This window comes from Saccopteryx leptura, chromosome 6 (assembly GCF_036850995.1).
Source record: "Saccopteryx leptura isolate mSacLep1 chromosome 6, mSacLep1_pri_phased_curated, whole genome shotgun sequence".
Classification (NCBI taxonomy): domain Eukaryota; kingdom Metazoa; phylum Chordata; class Mammalia; order Chiroptera; family Emballonuridae; genus Saccopteryx; species Saccopteryx leptura.
In genome coordinates this window covers 45,912,393-45,924,464 of record NC_089508.1, presented here as the reverse complement: position 1 = coordinate 45,924,464, position 12,072 = coordinate 45,912,393, and the positions used below count along the sequence as shown (strand labels likewise).

Sequence of the window (12,072 nt, the reverse complement as noted above, 5' to 3'; positions counted from 1 at the left end):
CATGGGCACCTGTTATTTGTTGATTTTTTGATGATAGCCATTCTGGAAGATGTGAGATGATATCTCATTGTGGTTTTGATTTGCATTTTACCAATGATTAGTGACACTGAGGATCTTTTCATGTCTTCGAGCCATCTGTATGTCCTCTTTGGAGAAATGTCTATTCAGATCCCTCTGCCCATCTATTAACTAAATTATTTTTTAAAATGTTAAGTTGTATGGGTTGCTTATATATTTCGATTATCAATCCTTTATCAGAAATATTATTTGTAAATACCTTCTCCCATTTAGTATGTTATTTTGTTGTTGTCGATGTTTGGAATCTACATTTTAAATAATCCCCCAAAGCAAATCTTATGCATACCAAAAAAGGCACTAAGTTAAACAAAAAAGTCTGTTGACCTACTGTATATAATATTTGCATATCATATATATATACACATATAATCAATATATCATATTTTTGTATATATCTCATATCATCTATATATACACACAACTGGTCACTAAATAGATTAAAATATCTTTCTACTTATTTCTTGTGAGTTGGGCAAATAATGTAATCTTTTTGAGCCTCAGTTTTATCGCCTGTAAACTGATGTTATTTTTGAAAATTATTGATATGAAATGTTAAGTACTTATCACAATATTTGGCATAGGTAAGATCCTCAATGGGTGTTAGCTTCTTCCTCCATCTTTTCTCTATGCAAAAAGGGAAACATTGATGAGATGCCATAGGAACTTAACTGTTTATATCAACTATCTATGCAAAATTGGCTTTATTATACATGGTTTTGCTTAAAGTCACAGAACCTATTGATGACAGTAAGGGAGGACTTATTGTATATTTAACTAGTTCAGGTAACCAATCCTAGATTCTTATTTCCTTGAGGATCTATTATGCAATCATTTCCTCTAACACCAGTTCATTTAGACAGAACCCACTCTGGCTAATTTAAGCAAAAAGAGATTTGTAGAAACTATCAGACAACTCACAGAAACTCCAGGAAGGTTAAAGAACCAGGCTGGGATATTGCATAGATAGGACTATAGAGTTGGGGATGACACAGTCAGGACTGCTACAGCCTGTAGCTCACCACAGTTCCCTGTGAGAATTCCACATGCTTCTGCCAACAAATCTTCCTGGTGTGCAAACTCCTGGTTCTGGGGCTCCTGCCTCCTGTTGCTCCCTTCTGCCTCCAACTTATGTGTTGCTTTTGATTGATGAAATCTAGGTTTTATGTCTGCTCCTCATCTGAAGAAGAGTCTGGAAGACATAGGAGATCTACCTTGAGCATGTAGGACTCACAATGTGGGACATAGCAAGCTGTCAAAATATGGTTCGAAAGGTTCTAAGCACTAGTAACAATAGAGTCCCACTACAGTTATTGCAGTAATTACAGTAGCCCATGTATAGGTCACTGAATCACCACACAGCTTGACAGTAAACAATGGTGGGTGGTTCAAACAATAGTTTCTTTGGAAATATATGCACCATTTATTAAGTGGTAAAGATTATCTTTCAAATCATCATTCAAAAAATAGATTATTTAATAAATATACTATTCTGTATGAATTAACACTCTCCTCTTCACCCCCAAATAAACCCCTATGGCTTTATAATAGCAAAAATACTGGGAAGGACTTAATCTTTATCAATAAATAAATTAAGTAAAACACATTCTTGGAAAGATGTCTAAGACAAATTAATATATGTAAAAAGCTAACCGCAGACCAAAAGATAGAATAAATATAGTATAATTTCTTTAGTATAAAAATCTATCCATCAGATCTATATTTTGTATATGATGATATAGCTTATATATGCCTTATTTTTTTTCTTCCAAAAACACTGTTTAATGCAGAGCATGATTTGACACTGAATGATGTCAGGGTGTATATGAAGAAGATCTTATTTTCATTTTTAAGTTCTTTTCTACTAAGCATATATGACTTTGATGTTTGAAAAAGAGAAAGTAATACAGTTGAAGAAAAAGAAAGGAAATGTTTAGGACCTAGAAGTAAGATATCAATTGAATTCAAGCCAAGTGGACAGATAGGAGTGTCTGAAATGGCTTTCCCTCTTCTGATGATGATATATTTGGAAAGATCTGGTAGGGTGTTTCTAAGAAAACTTAGCAGTGAAGTCCAAAACCGTCATCTCCATAGGAAAAAAAGAGGGAGTTGGTCTGTACGTTATGGGAAGATAAAAAGGGGAAGTGAACTGAATATTACATCAATAACAAAAGTAAACATCTTTGTTTAAAACAACAACAATCCTGCAGCTATTGAATCTCAGCAGACAGAACCAGACGAGAACAGGACTAACTGCCCAGATAAGACCTTGCCAAGAGTGAAAGTATCAGCAAAAGGAAATGTATGCTAGTCTAAAACTCAATTAATTTCATCAAGGGTATCAATGAAAACAAATTATCATGTCTGATAACACAAAACCCTAGCAAGCCAAAGGACAAAGATAACACTGGAGTTCAAAGGCTTGCAGCTTACTTTGTTTTTAGTATGCTACATTTTCTCTAAATCTAAGAGGAATAATTAAAGGATGTTTCCTGTGCAGTTTCTGGTATTAATTAAAGCTGTCCAGTAGTACCGATATGAGAACAATAGAAATAGAGCCAGCCAGTTTCATGCGAACTGCTTGTTGCAAATCCACCAAGAAATTTGCTTTTTGGTAGTAGCTGAATTCCACTTGTTCCTATGTGGAGTTAAAGCAAATATCCTTTTTTCTTGATAACTACCCTTCATTTTTCCTTTCGTGAACTTAAGAAAAAAGAAGGAAAGTTTGGTATTTGCACAAGCATGGATAGATGGTGCTCTGTAGGCGGTTGAAGTCTTTCTGCAGTAGCTGTTGGCTCGTGCACAGTCTAATTACCATTGTTTGGTCACTCAAATGTGGTTGTTTTTTGCTTTTTAATGTACTGAAGAAAAATGTAGAGTTGAGGAAACAGCTCAGGAATGAAGGCTGTGGCTCTGTGTTCTCACTCCCAACCGTGACTCATATCTCTGCTGAGGTTTGCGGCAGGCCACTTAACTCCTCTTTCTCACTGTCTTCATCCAGAAAATGGAAGTGGCAACACTACACATTCTGCAAGAGGGTTGTTGAAACTAGCTAATTAGTATAAATAAATCTGAAAAACCAGTATCTATCTATCTATCATCTATCTATCTATCTATCTATCTATCATCTATCTATGATCTGGCAATAGGGTTGCTAGATGTAAAACAAATTGTTATCAAGGAGGATAATTGTGGGAGAGAACTTTAAAAAAATAGAATAAATTTTTATTTCTCTGGGGTGGTCCTAAAGGATCTGAAGACAAATATTGGGACTAGATAACCTCTCCAAATCTTTTTCAGTTCCGTGACTTCATAGTGCCAAATCCTGAAAGACTGTCTGGGTTGTACCTACTAAAATATACATATTGTTCTAGTCATTAGAAGATAACAACATACCATCACTCTTGTAGGCTTTACAAATTGGGGGAAACTGCTGAACTCTGAAAAAAAAAAGTTTTAAATCTCAACTAGTCCAGGTCTTGCAAACCTCAGGAAATGTTCTAAAATCTTGACTGATAAACACGACTTTCAGCAAAGACATTGATTTACTTTCCTTCAAATAAAACTCTAAAAGGAGCCTCGAAGTCTTCAGAAGAAAAGATACAACAACTGTTTTCAGATACAGAAACTGCTTTCAAATATAGATACACACACTCACAAACATACACAAATAATTTAATGAACATATGGATTATTGCAAATGCTGAAGCTTGCTGCCAATTTTGTAGTTAATATTTCTGAAAGTCAGCATATGCTGATAACCATGTGTTTATAAAACATTCTCATAGTGAAGACAAAAGATTGCGCTTTGGCATGTTTACTGGCCGCATGGGCAATTACGCCAGACCCCTACTTCACCCAAAAACCCGGCGAGTCAAGTAAGGAAGCCGCTTGCGCAGCTTTCTGTGATCTGTGTTAATACCTTAGGACTCCTGACGTAACTGCTTGCTGTGTGAAACCGCTCACCAACATAAAAACAAACGAAAATAGTCCTTTAAGTATTTAGTAATTGTAAAAATATTTGGGAAGATAAAAACGTGGGATTTTGTGTGATATTTTCCAATGACAGCTGGAAATATGATTTTTCTTTACTTCAGGAAACTAAAACCTCTGGGATTTTTCAAATGTTTATTTTGGACAAAGACTATGAAAACATTCACTATTTACCCTGGTGCCATTTGAAGCTCAGGCTTTGTACGCTTGGGTCGTTTTGGGCCCATAATGGGCTCAGGCGAATTTTCATCTAAGTAGATGTACCTTTGACTTGGAGCAAAACACTATCTGTCACAGACATGCTGCCATGGAGAAAAACTCCAACCATGAATCAGTATCTTTAAAAAAAAGGTCTTCTTTCAAGCTTGTGATCCTTTGGGGAGGTCTGAAAGTCAGGAATTTAAGACTTTCCCCAAATAAAGGGGTTCTGGTACATCTGGAAGTTGGATCTTTCTTCCTCTTCCTTACAAAGGCACAGGTCTCCAGCTAACCTGCCCACTACCATACCAGGAGAGACCTACATTTCTCATCCTTGTCTTCTCTAACGAGGGCTCCTGCTAGGGGAGAGAAACTACCTCTGATGATTTTCAGAGTAGGATGATGCATTTGTATAACAGACCATCTTTCAGCTCTGCTTTTAAGACCTATACCTGTGCCATCTGTCTATGGGCAGAGTAGGAGGGAGAAGACCTTTTGTTCTTTTTTTCATTTTTCCGAAGCTGGAAACGGGGAGGCAGTCAGACAGACTCCGCATGCGCCGGACCGGGATCCACCCGGCATGCCCACCAGGGGGCGATGCTCTGCCCACCTGGGGCATCGCTCTGTTGCGTCCAGAGCCATTCTAGTGCCTGGGGCAGAGGCCAAGGAGCCATCCACAGCGCCCGGGCCATCTTTGCTCCAATGGAGCCTCGCTGCGGGAGGGGAAGAAAGAGACAGAGAGGAAGGAGAGGGGGAGGGGTGGAGAAGCAAATGGGCACCTCTCCTGTGTGCCCTGGCCGGGAATCGAACCTGGGACTCCTGCACGCCAGGCCGACGCTCCACCACTGAGCCAACCGGCCAGGGCAACCTTTTGTTCTTCTTTCATTCACTTTTAGCTGCAAGTCTTACAAAAGCATCTTGCATCCAAGTGTTCCCCTACTTTAATGCCTTTTTTTTTTACCACCCCCCCATTTGGTTAAGGTTGTGGGTTCATAATCATTTCAGCATATTTTTATTTTTGAGAAACACAAGCCAAGTGTATCTGTTCCTTTCTTGCATGTGAAGTACTCCTCGATGATATCATTGGCCTGAGACCCTTTGCCGTAGTCCTTAACCACGACACAACCGCAGGCGACTGCTTTACAGGGTTTTCCCACTCCATCGGTTTTACAGAGGCCTACCCATTTTCCTAGTTTCTCGTTGTCATCATCCTCAATTAGGCTGATTTGACATGCAGCACAAAGGGCCTCCACCCCGTTGACATACACAGGCTCATCGCAGGAGGACGCAAGCGCCCCAAGACGGGCTCAGCGCTTGTCTGAGGCTTTGGCAGCTTCCCGAATTCCCGCCAGGCCCTCGTGGATGAGGGCTCTTCAGCACCTCTTGTAAAGTAGATTAACATCACTACTGCTCCAGCGGCAATGCCTTCCTCACCCTGACGGAGGGTTATGGGTGATGAGGCTCATAGCTGAGTCCCCTGCCTACAGAGAAATATACTGCGTGATGAGGCCTTAGTGAAATGATCGAGAGGTTGGAGAAACATCAACATTCCAATTCCCATCTCCATCCTCCTTTGCTCTCTTCTCTGAGTGAATCCCCTTCCAGCCTCTAACTCAGGAATTCAGTGCTCTGGTGGGATCTTCATTTATTTCACTTAACCATATCAACACTCCTGGTGAATTCTGGAACAATAAAGTTGGCATGAGAAGGGAAGATGAACCATGTCCCAGCTCGTCAGAAAAAGCCTGGATATTTTAGTTCACTGTGATGGTATGACACGGATCCCACAAGACCTAGGCTGCGGGAACAGTGACATAGTTCCTGATAGTGTGAACTCCTAGTCTGCTCTCACTTCCAGGAACGGGGACTAGTTCTGGGAGCCATCTTGATAAGGAAATTGACCAGTGAGAAAACATCCCCCCAAAATAAAGTAGGACCGTGGGAGATCTAGAGGCCATTTAAACAAAGGATGCCTTTGGGTAATGAGGATATTGAACCTGAAGAAGACAAAATGTCTTTACTCTGTGTGTGACCGAAGGAGGGGGAGGAAGGAGAAAGGTATTTGAAAGTGATGGGCAACCATTTAATAGAGATATTGTGTTAAAGAGGAAACAGCTTGATCTATATCAGGGGTCCCCAAACTTTTTACACAGGGGGCCAGTTCACTGTCCCTCAGACCGTTGGAGGGCCGGACTATAAAAAAAAACTATGAACAAATCCCTATGCACACTGCACATATGTTATTTTAAAGTAAAAAACAAAACGGGAACAAATACAATATTTAAAATAAAGAACAAGTAAATTTAAATCAACAAACTGACCAGTATTTCAATGGGAACTATGCTCCTCTCACTGACCACCAATGAAAGAGGTGCCCCTTCCGGAAGTGCTGCGAGGGCCGGATAAATGGCCTCAGGGGGCCGCATGTGGCCCGCGGGGCCGTAGTTTGGGGACTCCTGATCTATATGCTCCACCAGGCAGAGCCAGAATCAATAAGTGAACATTAAAGGGAAGAATATTTAGGTTCAATGTGAGAAAGACTTTCCTAATTATTACAGTGTTCCAAACATGGATTGGGCTGCCTTAAAAAAGAGTAGAGTGAGCATCCTGTAACTGAAAACATTCAAATTAGGATGAAATAGCCACAAAGTAAGATGATGTAATGAAGATTCTTGTGACTGTTTCAACAACCATCTTGTGCACCAGCCAGGTAGATGCTGAGAGACACAGAGAAGTGCTTTCTTCATCAAAGAGCTTGCAGTTTAAAGTGACTCCCATGTAACCAAGCCAATAAAAACAATTTGGTATAATATATTCAATCAAAGGAATATGTGCCAAATTCTAACAAGTAGAGAGAGAAAAATCGATGTTATGGTAGGAGTGGGAAGAGACTGAAAATAGAACCAGAAAAGATTTTAGGGAGGATGTGAAGCTTGATCACAGTTGGGGGAGAAGTAGGTTGGTTGGTTGGTTTGTGTGGATCCTGCTGTTCTGTAAGTGGTGGTCCATAAGGAGGACATTCAAGATAAGGGACAGGGAGTTGTACATGCAAAAGGCATGGTGGTAGGAAGAGTGCTACTTATCAGGGAACCAAATGGTTTGAAATGTCTCAAGCATGAGGTGGTGGGGGAAGTGAAGAGATGGAAAGAGGCAGGAGACTAAAGGAGATGGAAGGTCTTTGATCTCCAACAGAAGGGAGTCTCTCACAGAGATGAGAGGAAATGCTTAGGGATATGGACAGAATAAGGTCTGGTCTGTAAGATAAATATGGTTAGTGACAACATGTTTTTCAGTGAAGTAAGAGATAAATGGCTCAGAGTATGGAGAATAAAGTTGTGTGGGTGTTAATGGAGACTATCATAAAGGGTTAGTATCATTGAGAGAGGTGTGAAAGAAAGATAAACTAATTGATAGGTGGCATTGAAGACCCAAAGTGAGAATGGAACTTGTGGCATCAGTCTATAACAAACTTGGGGTTTTCTTCAGCAACTCAGTTGTGGGGACAGTCAGAGGAGATGGCTTCTAAAATCTTTTCTAAATTTGAGTCCTAAATTTCATGTTTTGCTATCCTTCCTTCTTGGGCATATGGGATATCTCATTTTATTTGTTTTTTGTTAACCATTGTTTTTTTGTTTTTTTTTTGCATATGCTATACACTCTACCAAGTAAAATGATATATTTAATGTTTTTTAGTATGCTCACAGAGTGTGGTAATCATACCACAATCAATTTTGGAACATTTCATCATCCCAAAAAAGAGATGTTGTACCCATTAACAGTCACTCCCCACCTTACCCCAACTCCTGGCAAAAGTAAATCTCTTTTCTGTACCTATGGATATGTTTATTTTGGACATTTCATATTAATGAAATCATACAATATATGTCTTTTTGTGGCGAGTTTCTTTCACTTAGCATAACATTTTCAATGTTCACCCATGTTGTAGCCTGCATCAGTAGTCCATTTCTTTTTATGGCTGAAGAGTATAATATAAGGTTATACCACAGTTGTTTATCTATTCATCAGTTGACAGACATTAGGTTGTTTCCACTTTTTTGGCTATTTCAAGTAATATTGCTATGAAAATTATTGTATAAATTTTGTGTGGACACCTGTTTTCCTTTCTTTTGGCATAGTGAATATTTTTTGGTACACCCCCACCCCCACTGCTTGAGCTATCGTACTATGGATTCACTATGTTTTCAGAATGGCCAAAATATTTCTAAGTGATATTATAGAATTGACATCTCAACAACTCCCTAAACGTATACAACAGCAGTACTCTTTAGGGTGTATCTACAGACCTTTATTTTCTTCCCAAGGGAGACCTCCCTGCAGATTCTAGGGCATCAGGCATATCTAAAGAGGTCCTATGTGGTCTTGCCCTCACAAATTATGTATATATAAGTATGTACATATGTGCATATGCATGCGTATATATTAATTTACAGTGTTTATAAAAAGATTACATATATTATGATACAATGTTATTGTTTTTTCATCTGATTAAGGGAAAATCTTTCTCCCCCTAGCTGTGGGCTCATAGCCATTTCATCATCTTGAAATGATTTCTCCTCTCCTGTCTGCTCTGCCTTATAAAGACACATGAAAGAGGAAAACTTAAGCCAGTGTTCCGGTGGGGCAGCAGTTGCCTTTTTCATGGTAGAGGAGAGATACCTGGTCAGAGCGCTCCTAAGTAACTTCATGCAGGAAGAGGGAGTACAGTTAACTCTTTACTTACACGAGTTCCTAGTCAGCAACAGGATGGTTCAACTCTTTACTTGTTGATCCAGGGCTGAATAAAGAGGCTTTATTAATGGGAAACTGGCTCAAAAAGTATTCCAGCTCGAGCTTGTACATGGACTGAGCCTGTAGGCCTTCATCTCTGGGAGGGTCACCTTTCAAGGCCACTCACTATGTCACAAGGGAAGAAAATAAAAACCTCTCTCTCCTTAGGCCTGCAAGACCCTTGGCAGTGGCTTGGTAATGAGCTCTTCACGGAGCTCGCCTCTGCTTGGGGACCCTCACTCAGATCTGGTCTCAACAGCTACTGCTTGCCTTCTCCCAGGGTGGGTTTTTCTTACTCAGTTACCTGCAACTCTAGCAGTAAGAGCTCTGTTTTCACCTAATTTGACCCATTTCTGTGCTTCTCTGAAAACCTACAGAGATCCAGGGATACAGACGAAGGAGGTAGAGTTGAGATGGAGACTAATTCAGAAAACTTGGAAAGGTTTTTTCTCCACCCCCTCTACTCTTGTCTGCCCCAGGACCTTCCGCACACCTCCGTACTCCCAGATTCTTCTGCCCTTCATCCTGTCTTTTCAGGAGCTTGCTCTCCATCGTCTTCAGTGAACCAGATGTGAGGACGTTCACTCTGCTCTCATAGGGGGAAGGGGCTCCCATCCAGGAGTGATTTATAATCTAGTTTAGAGATCAGTATTTTATAAGAAACTCCCCAGCAGCCAGTATGGAATGTTCTTACAAATTACAGGAAGATTCATGCTGACATTATCCATTTTAATAACTGTCTACCAACAGATATGGATATATTGCCAACCTTACTCAAAGTGGACCACTAAAGAGATAAAATTTAACCGAGTCAGAACGAAACTGGACAGATGAGGTGGTGTACATAATCAGAAGAAATAATTCAAAGTATCATAAATTGTTATCTGCCTGTGGCCGAACTAAATCTTATGGCTAGTTCCTAAGGGCTTTAGCAATAAATGTTTTTTAGCAGAAAATAATACTATCAGGAAACTTTAAAAAGTTGTTTTAAATGGTTATTGAGGGTTTCTGTTTTGGAGTGGAGTAGGGAGCCACAGAGTACCACTCCCACTGTAAGAGCTCAAAGAGTCAAATCATTTCACAGATTCCTTATTCGAAGATTCACCTATCTGCTAAAAATGTATATTTTTAATGCTAAAATTAGCGCTCACAGTGCTCTTGTGGTCATTTGTGACATACACATGCACAGAGTGGCAAAAAATGTAAGTCGCATGACATGCATGTTCACAGCTGAAGTCAAACAAGGCAATGCTCTGCTTGTTTCAGCTCTTATAAGTAAACAAGTGTCCATTTCATGGCCTATAGTGCCATATTTTCCTTTTTTTTGTTTTCTTTTGTTGTTTTTTTGTCCTATTTGTGGGTGATTTTGCTATTTAAAATGGCCCCAAGTGTTGGGGGGCTGGCCAGTGTTCCTAAGTGTAGGAAAGCTGTGATGGGCCTTATAGAGAAAATAGTTGTGTTAGATAAGTTTTGTTCAGGCATGATTTATAGTCCTATTAAGCCATGAGTTCAATGTTAACAAATCAACAATCTATATTAAATTACCTAAGCTTGTATTTCCCCCCAGGGTAATAGTTCAGTATTTGCTAGTTCACTGTTTTTGGTGACTTTATAGAACTACCTCAGATAATAAAAATCAATTGTGTAAGTATATTTTTTACATATACAATTTTTGTTTATGTATTTATATAATTTTATTATAGATGCAGTTTTTCCATATATATTTTACACGTGCATTTTTTAAGACATTGGAGAGATGTGGTACAAAAAGGACTGACAAGAACTCAGAGAGAAGCAAGCCCTTCAAAAGTGAACAAGCCACTGCTGGTTACTTTCTTACTTAGGGGAACTTGCAAATTGTAGGTAAGGATTGAAGATTGGGATTGAGGGGAGAAGAGAAACCAGCCAGGCTTTTGATGGTTTTGCCAGGCAACTGTAACAAATTGGAAACTTCAGGAGCTCTGAAACATGGCAGCCATTTCTCCCGAGAGTTCATTTGCTGAATCCGAATCTGTGTAGTAGCTTCTAAAAGGCGCGCTACAATCACTCTTTATCTAGCAATCTTTGGGAGAAAAAGTGCTACATGAAAAGGGGGTCCTTATCAAACACAGGGCCAAGTCATCTCCTTGAGGCATTTAAAATATTTGCCAGATCACAGACCAGAAGGCCGGAGAACACAGCTGAAAACTGTCAGAGAACACATTAATTCTCCCAGTTGTTTGGGGTGGGGAGATGGTATGGAGAGCTGCCAAGTTTTCAGTCAAAAGGAAAGACCCTTTCTGAGTAATGAAGAATATATTCTTCAATCTCTACAATTACTTTATATACAAAGGCTGGAATAAACTTATTTAAAAGAGGGAGAAGGGACATGTGAAGAAGCATGAGAACAGTAATCAAGACCAAAAATAGTCAATCGCAGCAGATTGGCAAATGATTCAAATGTTGGAATTAGCAGAATGACCTAGAGAAATTATTATAAACATGTTAAATAAAATAAAGAAAAATACGCACAAAATGTTTAAAAATATTACAAATTTTAGCACATAATCAGACTCTATAAGGTTAGATGGATCTTCTAGAACTGAAAAACACTGTTCTGAAGTAAAAAACAACAACAGTGAATGAAGTTAAGAACAGGCAAGACATAGCATAAAAAGGTCAGTGAGAGCACACTCAAACTGAAGGTCAGACAGAAAAAGGCTAGAAAATGTTGGAACAGAGTGTATAAGCCACGTAAGGCACAGTAAAACAATCTAAGATACAGATAGTTTGCGTTTCAGGAGAAGAAAAAGAGAACAAGGCATATTTAGTAAAGCACAGTACAGTAGTAATTAACAACTATGTATCGATAATGTGTGTCAGATAGTATTTAGTAAACATTGCTTAGAGGTGGGCAATAAATTAGTAGGCAGTAGTGATGAGTATGGCACGTGAAAGGTTGCTAAGTAGCTCGTCCTCCTGCCTCTCCCATTACACCAGGGAATAGCAGGAAATAGGGCAAGCATTCTTTCTGTAAAG

The 12,072-nt window shown here is 39.4% G+C and overlaps 1 pseudogene; it reads right to left on the bottom strand.

Moving 5' to 3' along the window:
• Positions 1-5,267: 5,267 nt before the first annotated feature.
• Positions 5,268-9,669, bottom strand: LOC136377058 (small ribosomal subunit protein eS12-like; annotated as a pseudogene).
• Between the last annotated feature and the right edge of the window lie 2,403 nt (positions 9,670-12,072).